The sequence below is a fragment of the Schistocerca piceifrons genome, chromosome 2, assembly GCF_021461385.2.
Source record: "Schistocerca piceifrons isolate TAMUIC-IGC-003096 chromosome 2, iqSchPice1.1, whole genome shotgun sequence".
Taxonomy (NCBI): Eukaryota; Metazoa; Arthropoda; class Insecta; order Orthoptera; family Acrididae; genus Schistocerca; species Schistocerca piceifrons.
In genome coordinates this window covers 1136757582-1136784412 of record NC_060139.1, presented here as the reverse complement: position 1 = coordinate 1136784412, position 26831 = coordinate 1136757582, and positions in this window count along the sequence as shown.

Sequence of the window (26831 nt, the reverse complement as noted above, 5' to 3'; positions counted from 1 at the left end):
ATCGGAATTAAATACAAAAGGCACAATGCCGATTTAAGTACATGAAGACCGACTCTTCCTACTGACTATGTTTTGAACCATTCCTGTGACACTAGTTATAGATTCCGATGCTTCACTTGTGGTTTACTGTATCCTTTGGACCTTCTTATTGACGATGAAACACAGAAATTGCATCGGAAATAAATACAAAGGGCACAATGCCGACTTAAGTACAAGAAGACTGACTCTTCTTACTGTCTATGTTTCGAACCATTCCTGTGACAATAGTTATAGATTCCGATGCTTTACTCCAGGTTTACTGTATCCCTTGGACCATCTTATTGACGATGAAACAGAGAAATTGCATCGGAATTAAATACAAAAGGCACAATGCCGACTTAAGGACAAGAAGACTGACTCTTCTTACTGACTATGTTTTGAACCATTCCTGTGACACTAGTTATAGATTCCGATGCTTCACTCCAGGTTTACTGTATCCCTTGGACCTTCTTATTGACGATGAAACAAAGAAATTGCATCGGAATTAAATACAAAATGCACAATGCAGACATAAGTACAAGAAGACTGACTCTTCGTACTGTCTATGCTTTTAACCATTCCTGTGACACTAGTTATAGATTCCGTTGCTTCACTTCAGGTTTACTGATACCCTTGGACCTTCTGATTGACGATGAAACACAGAAACTGCATCGGAATTAAATACAAAAGGCACAATGCCGACTTAAGAATAAGAAGACTGACTCTTCCTACTGTCTATGTTTTGAACAATTTCTGTGACACTAGTTATAGAGTCCCATGCTTCAATTCAGGTTTACTGTATCCCTTGGACTTTCTTATTGACGATGAAACACAGAAATTGCATCGGAACTAAATACAAAAGGCACAATGCCGACTTAAGTACAAGAAGACTGACTCTTCTTACTGTCTATGTTTTGAACCATTACTGTGACTCTAGTTATAGATTCCGATACTTCACTTGAGGTTTACTATATCCCCTGGACCTTCTTATTGGCGATGAAACACAGAAATTGCATCGGAATTAAATACATAAGGCACAATGCCGACTTAAGTACAAGAAGACTGACTCTTCTTACTGTCTATGATTTGAACGATTCCTGTGGCACTAGTTGTAGATTCCGATGCTTCACTTCAGGTTTACTGTATCCCTTGGACGTTCTTATTGACGATGAAACACAAAATTGCATCGAAATTAAATGCAAAAGGCACAATGCCGACTTAAGGACAAGAAGACTGACTCTTCTTACTGACTATGTTTTGAGCAATTCCTGTGACACTAGTTATAGATTCCGATGCTTCACTTCCGGTTTTCTGTATCCCTCTGACCATTTTATTGACGAAGAAACACAGAAATCGCATCGGGATTAAATACAAAAGGCACAATGCCGACTTAAGTACATGAAGCGTGACTCTTCTTACTGTCTATGTTTCAACCATTCCTGTGACACTAGTTATAGATTCCGATGCTTCACTTCAGGCTTACTGTATCCCTCTGACCTTCTTCTTCACGGTGAAACACAGAAATTGCATCGGAATTCAATACGAAAGGCCCAATGCCGACTTAAGTACAAGAAGACTGACTCTTCTTACTGTCTATGTTTTGAACCAATCCTGTGACACTAGTTGTGGATTCAGATGCTTCACTTAAGGTTTACTGTATCTGTTGGACCTTCTTATTCACGATGAGACACAGAAATTGCATCGGAATTAAATACAAAAGGCACAATGCCGACTTAAGTACAAGAAGACTGACTCTTCTACTGTCTATGTTTGGAACCATTTCTGTGACACTAGTTATTGAGTCCGATGCTTCACTTCAGGTTTACTGTATCCCTTGGGCCTTCTTATTGACGATGAATCACAGAAATTGCATCGGAAGAAAATACAAAAGGCACAATGCCGACTTAAGTACAAGAAGACTGAATCTTCTTACTGTCTATAATTTAAACCATTCCAGTGACACTACTTATAGATTCCGATGCAGCACTATAGGTTTATTGTATCCCTTGGACCTTGTTATTGACGATGAAACACAGAAATTGCATCGGAATTAAATAGAAAAGGCACAATGCCGACTTAAGTACAAGAAGAATGACTCTTCCTACTGACTATGTTTTGAACCATTCCTGTGACACTAGTTATAGATTCCGATGCTTCACTTCAGGTTTACTGTATCCCTTGGACATTCTTATTGTCGATGAAACACAGCAATTGCATCGGAATTAATTACAAAAGGCAAAATGCCGACTTAAGTACACGAAGACTGACTCTTTTTACTGACTATGCTTTGAACCATTCCTGTGACACTAGTTATAGATTCCGATGCTTCACTCCAGGTATACTGTATCCCTTGGAACGTCTTATTGACGATGAAACACAGAAATTGCATAGGAATTAAATACAAAAGGCACAATGCCGACTTAAGGACAAGAAGACCGACTCTTCTTACTGACTTTGTTTTGAACCATTCCGGTGACGGTAGTTATAGATTCCGAAGCTTCACTTCCGGTTTATTGTATCCCTCTGACTTTCTTATTGACGATGAAACACAGAAATTGCATTGGAATTAAATCCAAAAGGCACAATGTCGACTTAAGTACAAGAAGTCTGATTCTTCTTACCGTCTATGTTTTGAACCATTCCAGTGACACTAGTTATAGATTCCGATGCTTCACTCCAGGTTTTTTCTGTATCCCTTGGACCTTCTTATTGACGATGAAACACAGAAATTGCATCGGTATTAAATAGAAAAGGCACAATGCCAACTTAAGTACAAGAAGACTGACTCTTCTTACTGACTATGTTTTGAACCATTTCTGTGAAACTAGTTATAGATTCCGATGCTTCACTTCAGGTTTACTGTATACCTTGGACCTTCTTATTGACGATGAAACACAGAAATTGCATCGGAATTAAATACAAAAGGCACAATGCCGACTTACGTACAAGAAGACTGGTTCTTCCTACTGTCTATGTTTTGAACCATTCCTGTGACACTAGTTTTGGATTCCGATGCTTCACTTCAGGTATACTGCATCCCTCTGACCGTCTTATTGACGATGAAACACAGAAATTGCATCGGAATTAAATATAAAAGGCACAATGCCGACTTAAGTACAAGAAGACTGACTCTTCCTACTGTCTATGTTTTGAACCATTGCTGTGACACTAGTTATAGATTCCGATGCTTCATTTCAGGTTTACTGTATCCCTCTGACCTTATTGCCGATGAAACACAGAAATTGCATCGGAATTAAATACGAAAGGCACAATGCTGACTTAAGGACAAGAAGACTGACTCTTCTTACTGACTATGTTTTGAACCATTCCTGTGACACTAGTTATGGATTCCGATGCTTCACTTCAGGTTTACTGTATCCCTCTGACCGTCTTATTGTCGATGAAACACAGAAATTGCATCGGAATTAAATACCAAAGCCACAATGCCGTCTTATGTACATGAAGACTGACTCTTCGTACTGTCTATGTTTTGAACCATTCCTGTGATACTAGTTATAGATTCCGATGCTTCACGTCAGGTTTACTGTGTCCCTTGGTCCTTCTTATTGACGATGAAACACAGAAATTGCATCGGAATTAAATACAAAATGCACAATGCCAACTAAAGCATAAGAAGACTGACTCTTCCTACTGTCTATGTTTGACGCATTTCTGTGACACTAGTCATAGAGTCCGATGCTGATGCTTCACTTCAGGTTTACTGTATCGCTTGGACCTTCTTATTGACGATGATACACAGAAATTGCATCGGAATTAAATACAAAAGGCACAATGCCGATTTAAGTACATGAAGACCGACTCTTCCTACTGACTACGTTTTCAACCATTCCTGTGACACTAGTTATAGATTCCGATGCTTCACTTGTGGTTTACTGTATCCTTTGGACCTTCTTATTGACGATGAAACACAGAAATTGCATCGGAAATAAATACAAAAGGCACAATGCCGACTTAAGTACAAGAAGACTGACTCTTCTTACTGTCTATGCTTCGAACCATTCCTGTGACAATAGTTATAGATTCCGATGCTTTACTCCAGGTTTACTGTATCCCTTGGACCATCTTATTGACGATGAAACACAGAAATTTCATCGGAATTAAATACAAAAGGCACAATGCCGACTTAAGGACAAGAAGACTGACTCTTCTTACTGACTATGTTTCGAACCATTCCTGTGACAATAGTTATAGATTCCGATGCTTTACTCCAGGTTTACTGTATCCCTTGGACCATCTTATTGACGATGAAACACAGAAATTTCATCGGAATTAAATACAAAAGGCACAATGCCGACTTAAGGACAAGAAGACTGGCTCTTCTTACTGACTATGTTTTGAACCATTCCTGTGACACTAGTTATAGATTCCGATGCTTCACTCCAGGTTTACTGTATCCCTTGGACCTTCTTATTGACGATGAAACAAAGAAATTGCATCGGATTTAAATACAAAATGCACAATGCCGACTTAAGTACAAGAAGACTGACTCTTCGTACTGTCTATGCTTTTAACCATTCCTGTGACACTAGTTATAGATTCCGTTGCTTCACTTCAGGTTTACTGATTCCCTTGGACCTTCTGATTGACGATGAAACACAGAAATTGCATCGGAATTAAATACAAAATGCACAATGCCAACTAAAGCATAAGAAGACTGACTCTTCCTACTGTCTATGTTTGATCCATTTCTGTGACACTAGTTATAGAATCCGATGCTGATGCTTCACTTCAGGTTTACTGTATCGCTTGGACCTTCTTATTGACGATGAAACACAGAAATTGCATCGGAAATAAATACAAAAGGCACAATGCCGACTTAAGTACAAGAAGGCTGACTCTTCTTACTGTCTATGTTTCGAACCATTCCTGTGACAATAGTTATAGATTCCGATGCTTTACTCCAGGTTTACTGTATCCCTTGGACCATCTTATTGACGATGAAACACAGAAATTTCATCGGAATTAAATACAAAAGGCACAATGCCGACTTAAGGACAAGAAGACTGACTCTTCTTACTGACTATGTTTTGAACCATTCCTGTGACACTAGTTATAGATTCCGATGCTTCACTCCAGGTTTACTGTATCCCTTGGACCTTCTTATTGACGATGAAACAAAGAAATTGCATCGGATTTAAATACAAAATGCACAATGCCGACTTAAGTACAAGAAGACTGACTCTTCGTACTGTCTATGCTTTTAACCATTCCTGTGACACTAGTTATAGATTCCGTTGCTTCACTTCAGGTTTACTGATTCCCTTGGACCTTCTGATTGACGATGAAACACAGAAATTGCATCGGAATTAAATACAAAAGGCCGACTTAAGAATAAGAAGACTGACTCTTCCTACTGTCTATGTTTTGAACAATTTCTGTGACACTAGTTATAGAGTCCCATGCTTCACTTCAGGTTTACTGTATCGCTTGGACTTTCGTATTGACGATGAAACACAGAAATTGCATCGGAACTAAATACAAAAGGCACAATGCCGACTTAAGTACAAGAAGACTGACTCTTCTTACTGTCTATGTTTTGAACCATTACTGTGACTCTAGTTATAGATTCCGATACTTCACTTGAGGTTTACTGTATCCCCTGGACCTTCTTATTGGCGATGAAACACAGAAATTGCATCGGAATTAAATACAAAAGGCACAATGCCGACTTTAATACAAGAAGATTAACTCTTCTTACTGTCTATGTTTTGAACCATTACTGTGACTCTAGTTATAGATTCCGATGCTTCACTCCAGGTTTACTGTATCCCTTGGACCTTCTTATTGACGATGAAAAACAGAAATTGCATCGGAATTTAATACAAAAGGCACAATGCCGACTTAAGTACAAGAAGACTGACTCTTCTTACTTTCTATATTTTGAACCATTCCAGTGACACTAGTTATAGATTCCGATGCTTCACTTCAGGTTTACTGTATCCCTCTGACCTTCTTATTGACGGTGAAGGACAGAAATTGCATCGGAATTAAATACGAAAGGCACAGTGCCCAATTAAGTACAAGAAGACTGACTCTTCTTTATGATTATGCTTTTGAATCATTCCTGTGACACTAGTTATAGATTCCGATGCTTCACTTCAGGTTTACTGTATCCCTCTGACCTTCTTATTGACGATGAAACACAGAAATTGCATCGGAATTAAATACAAAAGGCACAATGCCGACTTAAGTACATGAAGACCGACTCTTCTTATTGACAATGATTTGAACCATTCCCGTGACACTAGTTATAGATTCCGATGCTTCACGACAGGTTTACTGTATCCCTTGGACGTTCTTATTGACGATGAAACACAAAATTTCATCGAAATTAAATGCAAAAGGCACAATGCCGACTTAAGGACAAGAAGACTGACTCTTCTTACTGACTATGATTTGAACAATTCCTGTGACACTAGTTATAGATTCCGATGCTTCACTTCCGGTTTACTGTATCCCTCTGACCATTTTATTGACGATGAAACACAGAAATTGCATCGGGATTAAATACAAAAGGCAGAATGCCGACTTAAGTACATGAAGCGTGACTCTTCTTACTGTCTATGTTTCAACCATTCCTGTGACACTAGTTATAGATTCCGATGCTTCACTTCAGGCTTTCTGTATCCCTCTGACCTTCTTCTTCACGGTGAAACACAGAAATTGCATCGGAATTCAATACGAAAGGCCCAATGCCGACTTAAGTACAAGAAGACTGACTCTTCTTACTGTCTATGTTTTGAACCAATCCTGTGACACTAGTTGTAGATTCAGATGCTTCACTTCAGGTTTACTTTATCTGTTGGACCTTCTTATTCACGATGAGACACAGAAATTGCATCGGAATTAAATACAAAAGGCACAATGCCGACTTAAAAACAAGAAGACTGACTCTTCTACTGTCTATGATTGGAACCATTTCTGTGACACTAGTTATTGAGTCCGATGCTTCACTTCAGGTTTACTGTATCCCTTGGGCCTTCTTATTCACGATGAATCACAGAAATTGCATCGGAATTAAATACAAAAGGCACAATGCCGACTTAAGTACAGGAAGACTGAATCTTCTTACTGTCTATAATTTGAACCATTCCAGTGACACTAGTTATAGATTCCGATGCAGCACTATAGGTTTATTGTATCCCTTGGACCTTGTTATTGACGATGAAACACAGAAATTGCATCGGAATTAAATAGAAAAGGCACAATGCCGACTTAAGTACAAGAAGAATGACTCTTCCTACTGACTATGTTTAGAACCATTCCTGTGACACTAGTTATAGATTCCGATGCTTCACTTCAGGTTTACTGTATTCCTTGGACATTCTTATTGACGATGAAACACAGCAATTGCATCGGAATTAAATACACAAGGAAAATGCCGACTTAAGTACACGAAGACTGACTCTTTTTACTGTCTATGCTTTGAACCATTCCTGTGACACTAGTTATAGATTCCGATGCTTCACTCCAGGTATACTGTATCCTTTGGAACGTCTTATTGACGATGAAACACAGAAATTGCATAGGAATTAAATACAAAAGGCACAATGCCGACTTAAGGACAAGAAGACCGACTCTTCTTACTGACTTTGTTTTGAACCATTCCGGTGACCGTAGTTATAGATTCCGAAGCTTCACTTCCGGTTTATTGTATCCCTCTGACCTTCTTATTGACGATGAAACACAGAAATTGCATTGGAATTAAATGCAAAAGGCACAATGTCGACTTAAGTACTAGAAGTCTGTTTCTTCTTACCGTCTATGTTTTGAACCATTCCAGTGACACTAGTTATAGATTCCGATGCTTCACTCCAGGTTTACTGTATCCCTTGGACCTTCTTATTGACGATGAAACACAGAAATTGCATCGGTATTAAATAGGAAAGGCACAATGCCAACTTAAGTACAAGAAGACTGACTCTTCTTACTTACTATGTTTTGAACCATTCCTGTGAAACTAGTTATAGATTCCGATGCTTCACTTCAGGTTTACTGTATACCTTGGACCTTCTTATTGACGATGAAACACAGAAATTGCATCGGAATTAAATACAAAAGGCACAATGCCGACTTACGTACAAGAAGACTGGTTCTTCCTACTGTCTATGTTTTGAACCATTCCTGTGACACTAGTTTTGGATTCCGATGCTTCACTTCAGGTATACTGCATCCCTCTGACCGTCTTATTGACGATGAAACACAGAAATTGCATCGGAATTAAATATAAAAGGCACAATGCCGACTTAAGTACAAGAAGACTGACTCTTCCTACTGTCTATGTTTTGAACCATTGCTGTGACACTAGTTATAGATTCCGATGCTTCATTTCAGGTTTACTGTATCCCTCTGACCTTATTGCCGATGAAACACAGAAATTGCATCGGAATTAAATACGAAAGGCACAATGCTGACTTAAGGACAAGAAGACTGACTCTTCTTACTGACTATGTTTTGAACCATTCCTGTGAAACTAGTTATAGATTCCGATGCTTCACGTCAGGTTTACTGTGTCCCTTGGTCCTTCTTATTGACGATGAAACACAGAAATTGCATCGGAATTAAATACAAAATGCACAATGCCAACTAAAGCATAAGAAGACTGACTCTTCCTACTGTCTATGTTTGATGCATTTCTGTGACACTAGTCATAGAGTCCGATGCTGATGCTTCACTTCAGGTTTACTGTATCGCTTGGACCTTCTTATTGACGATGATACACAGAAATTGCATCGGAATTAAATACAAAAGGCACAATGCCGATTTAAGTACATGAAGACCGACTCTTCCTACTGACTACGTTTTCAACCATTCCTGTGACACTAGTTATAGATTCCGATGCTTCACTTGTGGTTTACTGTATCCTTTGGACCTTCTTATTGACGATGAAACACAGAAATTGCATCGGAAATAAATACAAAAGGCACAATGCCGACTTAAGTACAAGAAGACTGACTCTTCTTACTGTCTATGTTTCGAACCATTCCTGTGACAATAGTTATAGATTCCGATGCTTTACTCCAGGTTTACTGTATCCCTTGGACCATCTTATTGACGATGAAACAGAGAAATTGCATCGGAATTAAATACAAAAGGCACAATGCCGACTTAAGGACAAGAAGACTGACTCTTCTTACTGTCTATGTTTTGAACCATTCCTGTGACACTAGTTATAGATTGCGATGCTTCACTCCAGGTTTACTGTATCCCTTGGACCTTCTTATTGACGATGAAACAAAGAAATTGCATCGGAATTAAATTCAAAATGCACAATGCAGACATAAGTACAAGAAGACTGACTCTTCGTACTGTCTATGCTTTTAACCATTCCTGTGACACTAGTTATAGATTCCGTTGCTTCACTTCAGGTTTACTGATTCCCTTGGACCTTCTGATTGACGATGAAACACAGAAACTGCATCGGAATTAAATACAAAAGGCACAATGCCGACTTAAGAATAAGAAGACTGACTCTTCCTACTGTCTATGTTTTGAACAATTTCTGTGACACTAGTTATAGAGTCCCATGCTTCAATTCAGGTTTACTGTATCCCTTGGACTTTCTTATTGACGATGAAACACAGAAATTGCATCGGAACTAAATACAAAAGGCACAATGCCGACTTAAGTACAAGAAGACTGACTCTTCTTACTGTCTATGTTTTGAACCATTACTGTGACTCTAGTTATAGATTCCGATACTTCACTTGAGGTTTACTGTATCCCCTGGACCTTCTTATTGGCGATGAAACACAGAAATTGCATCGGAATTAAATACATAAGGCACAATGCCGACTTAAGTACAAGAAGACTGACTCTTCTTACTGTCTATGATTTGAACGATTCCTGTGGCACTAGTTGTAGATTCCGATGCTTCACTTCAGGTTTACTGCATCCCTTGGACGTTCTTATTGACGATGAAACACAAAATTGCATCGAAATTAAATGCAAAAGGCACAATGCCGACTTTAGGACAAGAAGACTGACTCTTCTTACTGACTATGTTTTGAACAATTCCTGTGACACTAGTTATAGATTCCGATGCTTCACTTCCGGTTTACTGTATCCCTCTGACCATTTTATTGACGAAGAAACACAGAAATCGCATCGGGATTAAATACAAAAGGCACAATGCCGACTTAAGTACATGAAGCGTGACTCTTCTTACTGTCTATGTTTCAACCATTCCTGTGACACTAGTTATAGATTCCGATGCTTCACTTCAGGCTTACTGTATCCCTCTGACCTTCTTCTTCACGGTGAAACACAGAAATTGCATCGGAATTCAATACGAAAGGCCCAATGCCGACTTAAGTACAAGAAGACTGACTCTTCTTACTGTCTATGTTTTGAACCGATCCTGTGACACTAGTTGTGGATTCAGATGCTTCACTTCAGGTTTACTGTATCTGTTGGACCTTCTTATTCACGATGAGACACAGAAATTGCATCGGAATTAAATACAAAAGGCACAATGCCGACTTAAGTACAAGAAGACTGACTCTTCTACTGTCTATGTTCGGAACCATTTCTGTGACACTAGTTATTGAGTCCGATGCTTCACTTCACGTTTACTGTATCCCTTGGGCCTTCTTATTGACGATGAAACACAGAAATTGCATCGGAAGAAAATACAAAAGGCACAATGCCGACTTAAGTACAAGAAGACTGAATCTTCTTACTGTCTATAATTTGAACCATTCCAGTGACACTAGTTATAGATTCCGATGCAGCACTATAGGTTTATTGTATCCCTTGGACCTTGTTATTGACGATGAAACACAGAAATTGCATCGGAATTAAATAGAAAAGCCACAATGCCGACTTAAGTACAAGAAGAATGGCTCTTCCTACTGACTATGTTTTGAACCATTCCTGTGACACTAGTTATAGATTCCGATGCTTCACTCCAGGTATACTGTATCCCTTGGAACGTCTTATTGTCGATGAAACACAGAAATTGCATAGGAATTAAATACAAAAGGCACAATGCCGACTTAAGGACAAGAAGACCGACTCTTCTTACTGACTTTGTTTTGAACCATTCCGGTGACGGTAGTTATAGATTCCGAAGCTTCACTTCCGGTTTATTGTATCCCTCTGACTTTCTTATTGACGATGAAACACAGAAATTGCATTGGAATTAAATGCAAAAGGCACAATGTCGACTTAAGTACAAGAAGTCTGTTTCTTCTTACCGTCTATGTTTTGAACCATTCCAGTGACACTAGTTATAGATTCCGATGCTTCACTCCAGGTTTACTGTATCCCTTGGACCTTCTTATTGACGATGAAACACAGAAATTGCATCGGTATTAAATAGAAAAGGCACAATGCCAACTTAAGTACAAGAAGACTGACTCTTCTTACTGACTACGTTTTGAACCATTTCTGTGAAACTAGTTATAGATTCCGATGCTTCACTTCAGGTTTACTGTATACCTTGGACCTTCTTATTGACGATGAAACACAGAAATTGCATCGGAATTAAATACAAAAGGCACAATGCCGACTTACGTACAAGAAGACTGGTTCTTCCTACTGTCTATGTTTTGAACCATTCCTGTGACACTAGTTTTGGATTCCGATGCTTCACTTCAGGTATACTGCATCCCTCTGACCTTCTTATTGACGATGAAACACAGAAATTGCATCGGAATTAAATATAAAAGGCACAATGCCGACTTAAGTACAAGAAGACTGACTCTTCCTACTGTCTATGTTTTGAACCATTGCTGTGACACTAGTTATAGATTCCGATGCTTCATTTCAGGTTTACTGTATCCCTCTGACCTTATTGCCGATGAAACACAGAAATTGCATCGGAATTAAATACAAAAGGCACAATGCCGACTTAAGTACAAGAAGACTGACTCTTGTTACTGTCTATGTTTGAACCATTCCTGTGACACTAGTTGTAGATTCCGATGCTTCACTTGAGGTTTACTGTATCCCTGTGACCTTCTTATTGACGATGAAACACAGAAATTGCATAGGAAATAAATAGAAAAGGCACAATGCCGACTTAAGTACACGAAAAATGACTCCTCTTACTGTGTGTGCTTTGAACCATTCCTGTGACACTAGTTATAGATTCCGATGCTTCACTCCAGGTTTACTGTATCCCTTGGACCTTCTTATTGACGATGAAACACAGAAATTGCATCGGAATTAAATAGAAAAGGCACAATGCCGACATAACTATAAGAAAACTGACTCTTCTTACTGATTATTGTGTGAACCATTCCTGTGACACTAGTTATAGATTCCGATGATTTACTTCAGGTTTACTGTATACCTTGCACCTTCTTATTGACGATGAAACACAGAAATTGCATCGGAATTAAATACAGAAGGCACAATGCCGACTTAAGTACAAGAAGACTGACTCTTTCTACTGTCTATGTTTTGAACCGTTCCTGTGACACTAGTTGTGGATTCCGATGCTTCACTTCAGGTTTACTGTATCCCGCTGACCTTCTTATTGACGATGAAACACAGAAATTACATCGGATTTAAATACAAAAGGCAAAATGCCGACTTAAGTACACGAAGACTGACTCTTATTACTGTTTATTTTTTGAACCATTCCTGTGACACTAGTTATAGATTCCGATGCTACACTCCACGTTTATTGTATCCCTTGACCTTCTTATTGACGATGAAACTCAGAAATTGCATCGGAATTAAATACAAAAGGCACAATGCCGACTTAAGGGCAAGAAGACTGACTCTTCTTACTGAATATGTTTTGAACCATTCCTGTGACACTAGTTATAGATTCCGATGCTTCACTTCAGGTTTACTGTATCCCTTGGGCCTACGTATTGACGATGAAACACAGATATTGCATCGGAATTAAATACAAAAGGCACAATGCCGAATTAAGTACAAGAAGACAGACTCTTGTTACTGACTATGTTTGAACCATTCCTGTGACACAAGTTATAGATTCCGATGCTTCTTTTCAGGTTTACTGTATCCCTCTGACTTTCTTATTGACGGTGAAGCACAGAAATTGAATCGGAATTGAATACGAAAGGCACAATGCCGACTTAAGTACACGAAGACTGACTCTTCTTACTGTCTATGCTTGAACCATTCCTGGGACACTAGTTATATATTCCGATGTTACACTCCATGTTTACTGTATCATTTGGACCTTTTTAATGACGGTGAAACTCAGAAATTGCATCTGAATTAAATACAAAAGGCACAATGCCGACTTAAGTACAAGAAGACTGTCTCATCTTACTGACTATGTCTTGAACCATTCCTGGGACACTAGTTCTAGATTCCGATGCTTCACTTCAGGTTTACTGTAACCCTTTGACTTTCTTATTGACAATGAAACACAGAAATTGCATCGGAATTCAATAGAAAAGGCACATGAAGACCGACTCTTCCTACTAAATATGTTTTGAACCAATCCTGTGACACTAGTTATAGATTCCGATGCTTCACTTGAGGTTTACTGTATCATTTGGACCTTCTTATTGACGATGAAACACAGAAATTGCATCGGAATTAAATAGAAAATTCACAATGCCGATTTAAGTACAAGAAGACTGACTCATCTTACTGACTATGTTTTGAACCATTCCTGGAACACTAGTTGTAGATTCCGATGCTTCACTTCAGGTTTGCTGTATCCCTTGGACCTTCTTATTGACCATGAAACACAGAAATTGCATCGGAAGTTAATGCAAAAAGCAAAGTGCCGGCTTAAGTTCACGAAAACTGACTCTTCTTACTGTCTATGTTTTGAACCATTCCTGTGACACTAGTTATAGATTCCGATGCTTCACTCCAGGTTTACTGTATCCCTTGGACCTTCTTATTGACGATGAAACACAGAAAATGCATCGGAATTAAATACAAAAGGCACAATGCCGACTTAAGGAGAAGAAGACTGACTCTTCTTACTGACTTTGCTTTGAACCATTCCTGTGACACCAGTTATAGATCCCGATGCTTCACTTCAGGTTTATTGAATCCCTCTGACCTTCTTATTGACGATGAATCACAGAAATTGCATCGGAATTATATAGAAAAGGCACAATTTCGACATAAGTCCAAGAAGACTGACTCTTCTTACTGTCTATGTTTTGAACCATTCCTGTGACACTAGTTATAGATTTCGATGCTTCAGTCCAGGTTTACTATATCCCTTGGTCCTTGTTATTGACGATGAAACACAGAAATTGCATCGGAAGTAAATAGGAAAGGCACAATGCCGACTTAAGTACAAGAAGACTGACTCTTCTTACTGACTATGTTTTGTACCATTCCTGTGACACTAGTTATAGATTCCGATGCTTCACTTCAGGTTTACTGTATCCCTCTGACCTTATTGCCAATGAAACACAGAAATTGCATCGGAATTAAATACAAAAGCCACAATGCCTACATAAGTACAAGAAGACTGACTCTTCGTACTGTCTATGTTTTGATCATTCCTGTGATACTAGTTATAGATTCCGATGCTTCACTTCAGGTTTACTGTTTCCCTTGGACCTTCTTATTGACGATGAGACACAGACATTGCATCGGAATTAAATTCAAAAGGCACAATGCCGACTTTAGTATAAGAAGACTGACTCTTCCTACTGTCTACGTTTTGAACCATTTCTGTGACACTAGTTATAGAGTCCGATGCTTCACTTCAGGTTTACTGTATACCTCTGACCTTCTTATTGACGATGAAACACAGAAATTGCATCGGAATTAAATACAAAATGCACAATGCCGACTTAAGTACAAAAAGACTGACTCTTCTTACTGTCTACGTTTTAACCATTCCTGTGACACTAGTTATGGATTCCGATGCTTCACTTCAGGTTTACTGTACCCCTCTGACCTTCTTATTGACGGTGAAACACAGGAATTGCATCGGAATTAAATACGAAAGGCACAATGCCGACATAAGTACAAGAAGACTGACTCTTGTTACTGACTATGTTTTACACCATTCCTGTGACACTAGTTGTAGATTCCGATGCTTCACTTCAGGTTTACCGTATCCCTCTGACCTTCTTATTGACAATGAAACACAGAAATTGCATCGGAATTAAATACAAAAGGCTCAATGCCGACTTAAGTACAGGAAGACAGACTCATCTTACTGTCTATGTTAGAACCATTCCTGTGACACTAGTTATAGATTCCGATGCTTCACTGCAGATTTACTGTATCCCTCTGACATTCTTATTGACGGTGAAACACAGAAATTGCATCGGAATTAAATACGAAAGGCACAATGCCGACTTAACTACAAGAAGACTGACTCTTCTTACTGACTATGTTTGGAAACATTCCTGTGACACTAGTTATAGATTCCGATGCTTCACTTCAGGTTTACTGTATCCCTGTGACCTTCTTATTGACGATGAAACACAGAAATTGCACCGGAAATAAATAGAAAAGGCACAAAGCCGACTTAAGTACACGAAAAATGACTCCTCTTACTGTGTGTGCTTTGAACCATTCCTGTGACACTAGTTATAGATTCCGATGCTTCACTCCAGGTTTACTGTATCCCTTGGACCTTCTTATTGACGATGAAACACAGAAATTGCATCGGAATTAAATAGAAAAGGCACAATGCCGACATAACTATAAGAAAACTGACTCTTCTTACTGATTATTGTGTGAACCATTCCTGTGACACTAGTTAAGGATTCCGATGATTTACTTCAGGTTTACTGTATACCTTGCACCTTCTTATTGACGATTAAACACAGAAATTGCATCGGAATTAAATACAAAAGGCACAATGCCGACATAAGTACAAGAAGACTGACTCTTTCTACTGTCTATGTTTTGAACCGTTCCTGTGACACTAGTTGTGGATTCCGATGCTTCACTTCAGGTTTACTGTATCCCGCTGACCTTCTTATTGACGATGAAACACAGAAATTACATCGGATTTAAATACAAAAGGCAAAATGCCGACTTAAGTACACGAAGACTGACTCTTATTACTGTTTATTTTTTGAACCATTCCTGTGACACTAGTTATAGATTCCGATGCTACACTCCACGTTTATTGTATCCCTTGACCTTCTTATTGACGATGAAACTCAGAAATTGCATCGGAATTAAATACAAAAGGCACAATGCCGACTTAAGGGCAAGAAGACTGACTCTTCTTACTGAATATGTTTTGAACCATTCCTGTGACACTAGTTATGGATTCCGATGCTTCACTTCAGGTTTACTGTATCCCTTGGGCCTACGTATTGACGATGAAACACAGATACTGCATCGGAATTAAATACAAAAGGCACAATGCCGAATTAAGTACAAGAAGACTGACTCTTGTTACTGACTATGTTTGACCATTCCTGTGACACAAGTTATAGATTCCGATGCTTCTTTTCAGGTTTACTGTATCCCTCTGACCTTCTTATTGACGATGACACACAGAAATTGCATCGGATTTAAATAGAAAAGGCACAATGCCGACTTAAGTACAAGAAGATTGACTCTTCTTACTGTCTATGTTTTTAACCAATCCTGTGACACTAGTTGTAGATTCCGATGCTTCACTTCAGGTTTACTGTATCCCTTGGACCTTCTTATTGACGATGAAACACAGGAATTGAATCGGAATTAAATACAAAAGGCACAATGCCGACTTAAGTACAAGAAGACTTACTCTTGTTACTGTCTATGTTTGAACCATTCCTGTGACACTAGTTATAGATTCTGATGCTTCTCTTCAGGTTTACTGTATCCCTCTGACTTTCTTATTGACAGTGAAGCACAGAAATTGAATCGGAATTAAATACGAAAGGCACAATGCCGACCTAAGTACACGAAGACTGACTCTTCATACTGTCTATGCTTGAACCATTCCTGTGACACTAGTTATAGATTCCGATGATTTACTTCAGGTTTACTGTATACCTTGCACCTTCTTATTGACCATGAAACACAGAAATTGCATCGGAAGTAAATGCAAAAAGCAAAGTGCCGGCTTAAGTACACGAAAACTGACTCTTCTTACTGTCTATGTTTTGAACCATTCCTGTGACACTAGTTATAGATTCCGATGCTTCACTCCAGGTTTATTGTATCCCTTGGACCTTCTCATTCACGATGAAACACAGAAATTGCATCGGAATTAAATACAAAAGGCACAATGCCGACTTAAGGAGATGAAGACTGACTCTTCTTACTGACTTTGTTTTGAACCATTCCTGTGACACTAGTTATAGATTCCGATGCTTCACTTCAGGTTTATTGAATCCCTCTGACCTTCTTATTGACGATGAATCACAGAAATTGCATCGGAATTATATAGAAAAGGCACAATTTCGACTTTAGTACAAGAAGACTGACTCTTCTTACTGTCTATGTTTTGAACCATTCCTGTGACACTAGTTATAGATTCCGATGCTTCAGTCCAGGTTTACTATATCCCTTGGACCTTGTTATTGACGATGATACACAGAAATTGCATCGGAATTAAATAGGAAAGGCACAATGCCGACTTAAGTACAAGAAGACTGACTCTTCTTACTGACTATGTTTTGTACCATTCCTGTGACACTAGTTATAGCTTCCGATGCTTCACTTCAGGTTTACTGTATCCCTCTGACCTTATTGCCAATGAAACACAGAAATTGCATCAGAATTAAATACGAAAGCCACAATGCCGACATAAGTACAAGAAGACTGACTCTTCGTACTGTCTATGTTTTGATCATTCCTGTGACACTAGTTATAGATTCCGATGCTTCACTTCAGGTTTACTGTTTCCCTTGGACCTTCTTATTGACGATGAGACACAGACATTGCATCGGAATTAAATTCAAAAGGCACAATGCCGACTTTAGTATAAGAAGACTGACTCTTCCTACTGTCTACGTTTTGAACCATTTCTGTGACACTAGTTATAGAGTCCGATGCTTCACTTCAGGTTTACTGTATACCTCTGACCTTCTTATTGACGATGAAACACAGAAATTGCATCGGAATTAAATACAAAATGCACAATGCCGACTTAAGTACAAAAAGACTGACTCTTCTTACTGTCTACGTTTTAACCATTCCTGTGACACTAGTTATGGATTCCGATGCTTCACTTCAGGTTTACTGTACCCCTCTGACCTTCTTATTGACGGTGAAACACAGGAATTGCATCGGAATTAAATACGAAAGGCACAATGCCGACATAAGTACAAGAAGACTGACTCTTGTTACTGACTATGTTTTACACCATTCCTGTGACACTAGTTGTAGATTCCGATGCTTCACTTCAGGTTTACCGTATCCCTCTGACCTTCTTATTGACAATGAAACACAGAAATTGCATCGGAATTAAATACAAAAGGCTCAATGCCGACTTAAGTACAGGAAGACAGACTCATCTTACTGTCTATGTTAGAACCATTCCTGTGACACTAGTTATAGATTCCGATGCTTCACTGCAGATTTACTGTATCCCTCTGACATTCTTATTGACGGTGAAACACAGAAATTGCATCGGAATTAAATACGAAAGGCACAATGCCGACTTAACTACAAGAAGACTGACTCTTCTTACTGACTATGTTTGGAAACATTCCTGTGACACTAGTTATAGATTCCGATGCTTCACTTCAGGTTTACTGTATCCCTGTGACCTTCTTATTGACGATGAAACACAGAAATTGCACCGGAAATAAATAGAAAAGGCACAATGCCGACTTAAGTACACGAAAAATGACTCCTCTTACTGTGTGTGCTTTGAACCATTCCTGTGACACTAGTTATAGATTCCGATGCTTCACTCCAGGTTTACTGTATCCCTTGGACCTTCTTATTGACGATGAAACACAGAAATTGCATCGGAATTAAATAGAAAAGGCACAATGCCGACATAACTATAAGAAAACTGACTCTTCTTACTGATTATTGTGTGAACCATTCCTGTGACACTAGTTATAGATTCCGATGATTTACTTCAGGTTTACTGTATACCTTGCACCTTCTTATTGACGATTAAACACAGAAATTGCATCGGAATTAAATACAAAAGGCACAATGCCGACATAAGTACAAGAAGACTGACTCTTTCTACTGTCTATGTTTTGAACCGTTCCTGTGACACTAGTTGTGGATTCCGATGCTTCACTTCAGGTTTACTGTATCCCGCTGACCTTCTTATTGACGATGAAACACAGAAATTACATCGGATTTAAATACAAAAGGCAAAATGCCGACTTAAGTACACGAAGACTGACTCTTATTACTGTTTATTTTTTGAACCATTCCTGTGACACTAGTTATAGATTCCGATGCTACACTCCACGTTTATTGTATCCCTTGACCTTCTTATTGACGATGAAACTCAGAAATTGCATCGGAATTAAATACAAAAGGCACAATGCCGACTTAAGGGCAAGAAGACTGACTCTTCTTACTGAATATGTTTTGAACCATTCCTGTGACACTAGTTATGGATTCCGATGCTTCACTTCAGGTTTACTGTATCCCTTGGGCCTACGTATTGACGATGAAACACAGATACTGCATCGGAATTAAATACAAAAGGCACAATGCCGAATTAAGTACAAGAAGACTGACTCTTGTTACTGACTATGTTTGAACCATTCCTGTGACACAAGTTATAGATTCCGATGCTTCTTTTCAGGTTTACTGTATCCCTCTGACCTTCTTATTGACGATGACACACAGAAATTGCATCGGATTTAAATAGAAAAGGCACAATGCCGACTTAAGTACAAGAAGATTGACTCTTCTTACTGTCTATGTTTTTAACCAATCCTGTGACACTAGTTGTAGATTCCGATGCTTCACTTCAGGTTTACTGTATCCCTTGGACCTTCTTATTGACGATGAAACACAGGAATTGAATCGGAATTAAATACAAAAGGCACAATGCCGACTTAAGTACAAGAAGACTTACTCTTGTTACTGTCTATGTTTGAACCATTCCTGTGACACTAGTTATAGATTCTGATGCTTCTCTTCAGGTTTACTGTATCCCTCTGACTTTCTTATTGACAGTGAAGCACAGAAATTGAATCGGAATTAAATACGAAAGGCACAATGCCGACCTAAGTACACGAAGACTGACTCTTCATACTGTCTATGCTTGAACCATTCCTGTGACACTAGTTATAGATTCCGATGATTTACTTCAGGTTTACTGTATACCTTGCACCTTCTTATTGACCATGAAACACAGAAATTGCATCGGAAGTAAATGCAAAAAGCAAAGTGCCGGCTTAAGTACACGAAAACTGACTCTTCTTACTGTCTATGTTTTGAACCATTCCTGTGACACTAGTTATAGATTCCGATGCTTCACTCCAGGTTTATTGTATCCCTTGGACCTTCTCATTCACGATGAAACACAGAAATTGCATCGGAATTAAATACAAAAGGCACAATGCCGACTTAAGGAGATGAAGACTGACTCTTCTTACTGACTTTGTTTTGAACCATTCCTGTGACACTAGTTATAGATTCCGATGCTTCACTTCAGGTTTATTGAATCCCTCTGACCTTCTTATTGACGATGAATCACAGAAATTGCATCGGAATTATATAGAAAAGGCACAATTTCGACTTTAGTACAAGAAGACTGACTCTTCTTACTGTCTATGTTTTGAACCATTCCTGTGACACTAGTTATAGATTCCGATGCTTCAGTCCAGGTTTACTATATCCCTTGGACCTTGTTATTGACGATGATACACAGAAATTGCATCGGAATTAAATAGGAAAGGCACAATGCCGACTTAAGTACAAGAAGACTGACTCTTCTTACTGACTATGTTTTGTACCATTCCTGTGACACTAGTTATAGCTTCCGATGCTTCACTTCAGGTTTACTGTATCCCTCTGACCTTATTGCCAATGAAACACAGAAATTGCATCAGAATTAAATACGAAAGCCACAATGCCGACATAAGTACAAGAAGACTGACTCTTCGTACTGTCTATGTTTTGATCATTCCTGTGACACTAGTTATAGATTCCGATGCTTCACTTCAGGTTTACTGTTTCCCTTGGACCTTCTTATTGACGATGAGACACAGACATTGCATCGGAATTAAATTCAAAAGGCACAATGCCGACTTTAGTATAAGAAGACTGACTCTTCCTACTGTCTACGTTTTGAACCATTTCTGTGACACTAGTTATAGAGTCCGATGCTTCACTTCAGGTTTACTGTATACCTCTGACCTTCTTATTGACGGTGAAACACAGAAATTGCATCGGAATTAAATACGAAAGGCACAATGCCGACATAAGTACAAGAAGACTGACTCTTGTTACTGACTATGTTTTACACCATTCCTGTGACACTAGTTGTAGATTCCGATGCTTCACTTCAGGTTTACCGTATCCCTCTGACCTTCTTATTGACAATGAAACACAGAAATTGCATCGGAATTAAATACAAAAGGCTCAATGCCGACTTAAGTACAGGAAGACTGACTCATCTTACTGTCTATGTTTGAACCATTCCTGTGACACTAGTTATAGATTCCGATGCTTCACTGCAGATTTACTGTATCCCTCTGACATTCTTATTGCCGGTGAAACACAGAAATTGCATCGGAATTAAATACGAAAGGCACAATGCCGACTTAACTACAAGAAGACTGACTCTTCTTACTGACTATGTTTGGAAACATTCCTGTGACACTAGTTATAGATTCCGATGCTTCACTTCAGGTTTACTGTATCCCTGTGACCTTCTTATTGACGATGAAACACAGAAAGTGCATCGGAAATAAATAGAAAAGGCTCAATGCCGACTTAAGTACACGAAAAATGACTCTTCTTACTGTGTGTGCTTTGAACCATTCCTGTGACACTAGTTATAGATTCCGATGCTTCACTCCAGGTTTACTGTATCCCTTGGACCTTCTTATTGACGATGAAACACAGAAATTGCATCGGAATTAAATAGAAACGGCACAATGCCGACATAACTATAAGAAAACTGACTCTTCTTACTGATTATTGTGTGAACCATTCCTGTGACACTAGTTATAGATTCCGATGATTTACTTCAGGTTTACTGTATACCTTGCACCTTCTTATTGACGATGAAACACAGAAATTGCATCGGAATTAAATACAAAAGGCACAATGCCGACTTAAGTACAAGAAGACTGACTCTTTCTACTGTCTATGTTTTGAACCGTTCCTGTGACACTAGTTGTGGATTCTGATGCTTCACTTCAGGTTTACTGTACCCCCTGACCTTCTTATTGACGATGAAACACAGAAATTACATCGGATTTAAATACAAAAGGCAAAATGCCGACTTAAGTACACGAAGACTGACTCTTATTACTGTTTATTTTTTGAACCATTCCTGTGACACTAGTTATAGATTCCGATGCTACACTCCACTATTATTGTATCCCTTGACCTTCTTATTGACGATGAAACTCAGAAATTGCATCGGAATTAAATACAAAAGGCACAATGCCGACTTAAGGGCAAGAAGACTGACTCTTCTTACTGAATATGTTTTGAACCATTCCTGTGACACTAGTTATAGATTCCGATGCTTCACTTCAGGTTTACTGTATCCCTTGGGCCTACGTATTGACGATGAAACACAGATATTGCATCGGAATTAAATACAAAAGGCACAATGCCGAATTAAGTACATGAAGACTGACTCTTGTTACTGACTATGTTTGAACCATTCCTGTGACACAAGTTATAGATTCCGATGCTTCTTTTCAGGTTTACTGTATCCCTCTGACCTTCTTATTGACGATGACACACAGAAATTGCATCGGATTTAAATAGAAAAGGCACAATGCCGACTTAAGTACAAGAAGATTGACTCTTCTTACTGTCTATGTTTTTAACCAATCCTGTGACACTAGTTGTAGATTCCGATGCTTCACTTCAGGTTTACTGAATCCCTTGGACCTTCTTATTGACGATGAAACACAGGAATTGAATCGGAATTAAATACAAAAGGCACAATGCCGACTTAAGTAGAAGAAGACTTACTCTTGTTACTGTCTATGTTTGAACCATTCCTGTGACACTAGTTATAGATTCTGATGCTTCTCTTCAGGTTTACTGTATCCCTCTGACTTTCTTATTGACGGTGAAGCACAGAAATTGAATCGGAATTAAATACGAAAGGCACAATGCCGACTTAAGTACACGAAGACTGACTCTTCATACTGTCTATGCTTGAACCATTCCTGTGACACTAGTTATAGATTCCGATGATTTACTTCAGGTTTACTGTATACCTTGCACCTTCTTATTGACCATGAAACACAGAAATTGCATCGGAAGTAAATGCAAAAAGCAAAGTGCCGGCCTAAGTACACGAAAACTGACTCTTCTTACTGTCTATGTTTTGAACCATTCCTGTGACACTAGTTATAGATTCCGATGCTTCACTCCAGGTTTACTGTATCCCTTGGACCTTCTCATTGACGATGAAACACAGAAATTGCATCGGAATTAAATACAAAAGGCACAATGCCGACTTAAGGAGATGAAGACTGACTCTTCTTACTGACTTTGTTTTGAACCATTCCTGTGACACTAGTTATAGATTCCGATGCTTCACTTCAGGTTTATTGAATCCCTCTGACCTTCTTATTGACGATGAATCACAGAAATTGCATCGGAATTATATAGAAAAGGCACAATTTCGACTTTAGTACAAGAAGACTGACTCTTCTTACTGTCTATGTTTTGAACCATTCCTGTGACACTAGTTATTGATTCCGATGCTTCAGTCCAGGTTTACTATATCCCTTGGACCTTGTTATTGACGATGATACACAGAAATTGCATCGGAATTAAATAGGAAAGGCACAATGCCGACTAAAGTACAAGAAGACTGACTCTTCTTACTGACTATGTTTTGTACCATTCCTGTGACACTAGTTATAGATTCCGATGCTTCACTTCAGGTTTACTGTATCCCTCTGACCTTATTGCCAATGAAACAGAGAAATTGCTTTGGAATTAAATACGAAAGCCATAATGCCGACATAAGTACAAGAAGACTGACTCTTCGTACTGTCTATGTTTTGATCATTCCTGTGACACTAGTTATAGATTCCGATGCTTCACTTCAGGTTTACTGTTTCCCTTGGACCTTCTTATTGACGATGAAACACAGAAATTGCATCGGAATTAAATACGAAAGGCACAATGCCGACATAAGTACAAGAAGACTGACTCTTCTTACTGACTATGCTTTACACCATTCCTGTGACACTAGTTGCAGATTCCGATGCTTCACTTCAGGTTTACCGTATCCCTCTGACCTTCTTATTGACAATGAAACACAGAAATTGCATCGGAATTAAATACAAAAGGCTCAATGCCGACTAAAGTACAGGAAGACTGACTCATCTTACTGTCTATGTTTGAACCATTCCTGTGACACTAGTTATAGATTCCGATGCTTCACTGCAGGTTTACTGTATCCCTCTGACATTCTTATTGACGGTGAAACACAGAAATTGCATCGGAATTAAATACGAAAGGCACAATGCCGACTTAACTACAAGAAGACTGACTCTTCTTACTGACTATGTTTGGAAACATTCCTGTGACACTAGTTATAGATTCCGATGCTTCACTTCAGGTTTACTGTATCCCTGTGACCTTCTTATTGACGATGAAACACAGAAATTGCACGGGAAATAAATAGAAAAGGCACAATGCCGACTTAAGTACACGAAAAATGACTCCTCTTACTGTGTGTGCTTTGAACCATTCCTGTGACACTAGTTATAGATTCCGATGCTTCACTCCAGGTTTACTGTATCCCTTGGACCTTCTTATTGACGATGAAACACAGAAATTGCATCGGAATTAAATAGAAAAGGCACAATGCCGACATAACTATAAGAAAACTGACTCTTCTTACTGATTATTGTGTGAACCATTCCTGTGACACTAGTTATAGATTCCGATGATTTACTTCAGGTTTACTGTATACCTTGCACCTTCTTATTGACGATTAAACACAGAAATTGCATCGGAATTAAATACAAAAGGCACAATGCCGACTTAAGTACAAGAAGACTGACTCTTTCTACTGTCTATGTTTTGAACCGTTCCTGTGACACTAGTTGTGGATTCCGATGCTTCACTTCAGGTTTACTGTATCCCGCTGACCTTCTTATTGACGATGAAACACAGAAATTACATCGGATTTAAATACAAAAGGCAAAATGCCGACTTAAGTACACGAAGACTGACTCTTATTACTGTTTATTTTTTGAACCATTCCTGTGACACTAGTTATAGATTCCGATGCTACACTCCACGTTTATTGTATCCCTTGACCTTCTTATTGACGATGAAACTCAGAAATTGCATCGGAATTAAATACAAAAGGCACAATGCCGACTTAAGGGCAAGAAGACTGACTCTTCTTACTGAATATGTTTTGAACCATTCCTGTGACACTAGTTATAGATTCCGATGCTTCACTTCAGGTTTACTGTATCCCTTGGGCCTACGTATTGACGATGAAACACAGATACTGCATCGGAATTAAATACAAAAGGCACAATGCCGAATTAAGTACAAGAAGACTGACTCTTGTTACTGACTATGTTTGAACCATTCCTGTGACACAAGTTATAGATTCCGATGCTTCTTTTCAGGTTTACTGTATCCCTCTGACCTTCTTATTGACGATGACACACAGAAATTGCATCGGATTTAAATAGAAAAGGCACAATGCCGACTTAAGTACAAGAAGATTGACTCTTCTTACTGTCTATGTTTTTAACCAATCCTGTGACACTAGTTGTAGATTCCGATGCTTCACTTCAGGTTTACTGTATCCCTTGGACCTTCTTATTGACGATGAAACACAGGAATTGAATCGGAATTAAATACAAAAGGCACAATGCCGACTTAAGTACAAGAAGACTTACTCTTGTTACTGTCTATGTTTGAACCATTCCTGTGACACTAGTTATAGATTCTGATGCTTCTCTTCTGGTTTACTGTATCCCTCTGACTTTCTTATTGACAGTGAAGCACAGAAATTGAATCGGAATTAAATACGAAAGGCACAATGCCGACTTAACTACAAGAAGACTGACTCTTCTTACTGACTATGTTTGGAAACATTCCTGTGACACTAGTTATAGATTCCGATGCTTCACTTCAGGTTTACTGTATCCCTGTGACCTTCTTATTGACGATGAAACACAGAAATTGCATCGGAAATAAATAGAAAAGGCACAATGCCGACTTAAGTACACGAAAAATGACTCTTCTTACTGTGTGTGCTTTGAACCATTCCTGTGACACTAGTTATAGATTCCGATGCTTCACTCCAGGTTTACTGTATCCCTTGGACCTTCTTATTGACGATGAAACACAGAAATTGCATCGGAATTAAATAGAAACGGCACAATGCCGACATAACTATAAGAATACTGACTCTTCTTACTGATTATTGTGTGAACCATTCCTGTGACACTAGTTATAGATTCCGATGATTTACTTCAGGTTTACTGTATACCTTGCACCTTCTTATTGACGATGAAACACAGAAATTGCATCGGAATTAAATACAAAAGGCACAATGCCGACTTAAGTACAAGAAGACTGACTCTTTCTACTGTCTATGTTTTGAACCGTTCCTGTGACACTAGTTGTGGATTCTGATGCTTCACTTCAGGTTTACTGTACCCCCTGACCTTCTTATTGACGATGAAACACAGAAATTACATCGGATTTAAATACAAAAGGCAAAATGCCGACTTAAGTACACGAAGACTGACTCTTATTACTGTTTA